Raw genomic sequence first — 1,499 nt, forward strand, 5'->3', positions numbered from 1 at the left:
ACTAAACGGCACAGAGACAAGACTCAAACCTTCTGGCACAAAGTCATTTGGAGTGATAAGACCAAAATGTAGCTCAAATGTAGCTCAACAAGGCCTTTGATGAAAGGTACACCATTCCTACTGTGAAACACGGAGGTGGATCGCTGATGTTTTGGGGATGTGTGGAGGAACATTTGCATTCATCAGCCAGGAAGCTGCGCATGGGATATACTTTGACATTCCAACATAACAATGATCCAAAGCACAAGGCCAAGTCGACCTGTCATTGGCTACAACAGAATTAATTGAAGGTTAGATATATTTCTATAGATAGATAGATTGATTTCTATAGATAGATAGATTGCTAAGATATAAAAATACATAGGGCCAGATCCACGTAGCACGGCGCATTGTTGCAGCCGGTGTAGCGTATCTCTGATACACTACGCCGCCGTAACTTACAGCGTAATTTCCTTATCCTCAAAGAATTTGCGCCGTAAGTTATGGCGGCGTAGTGTAACTTAGGCGGCGTAAGGGCGCGCAATTCAAATCGATGTGATGGGGGAGTATCCCAGTGCGGGGTATCCCAGTGCGAATGCTCGAAATTAAACCGGAACAAGCCAATGCTTACGACGGTGACGTCATTCTACGCAAAGCCCTATTCACGAACGACTTACGCAAACGACGTAACATTTTCAAAATTCGACGCGGGAACGATGGCCATACTTAACATAGGATACGCCTCATATAGCAGGGGTAACTATACGCCAGAAAAAGCCGAACGCAAACGGCGTAAAAAAATGCGCCGACTAGACGTACGTTCGTGGATCGCCGTAACTACCTTATTTGCATACTCGGCGCGGAATTCGACGAAAACGCCACCTAGCGGCCAGCGGAAAAATGCACCTACGATCCGACAGCGTACTAAGACGTACGCCAGTCGGATCGATCCCTCATTCCGTCGTATCTTGTTTTGTGGATACAAAACGAAGATACGACGCAGGAACTTTGAAATTACGCGGCGTATCAATAGATACGCCGGCGTAATTCGTTTGTGGATCTGGCCCATAGATTTCTATAGATATATAGATGTCTATAGATAGATAGATAGATAGATAGATAGATAGATAGATAGATATAGATATATAGGGTGGCTCAATGATATTGACGTCATGAGACTGAGATGGCCACTCCAGAACCTTCAAATAAATGTCAGTTTTGCTGCAGCAGGTTCTATACACCAATGTTTTTCAACTCCAGTAATCAAGTACCCCCAACAGGTCATATTTTCAGGATTTCTCTCAGATTAAATGGCTGTGGTAATTACTAAGGCAGTGAAACTGATCAAATCACCTGTGCAAAATAATCGAAAGCCTCAGAGCCGGTTCACACAGGGATAAAACAAACTTCCAGCACAACTTTGGGAGGCAACTTGAACACGACTTGAGTATGAATCACAACGCGACCCACAACGCGACTTGAAGTCGCCTCCAGGAGGGGAAACTTGATGCCAAATTTTA

Source organism: Rana temporaria, chromosome 2 (genome assembly GCF_905171775.1).
Source record: "Rana temporaria chromosome 2, aRanTem1.1, whole genome shotgun sequence".
Classification (NCBI taxonomy): domain Eukaryota; kingdom Metazoa; phylum Chordata; class Amphibia; order Anura; family Ranidae; genus Rana; species Rana temporaria.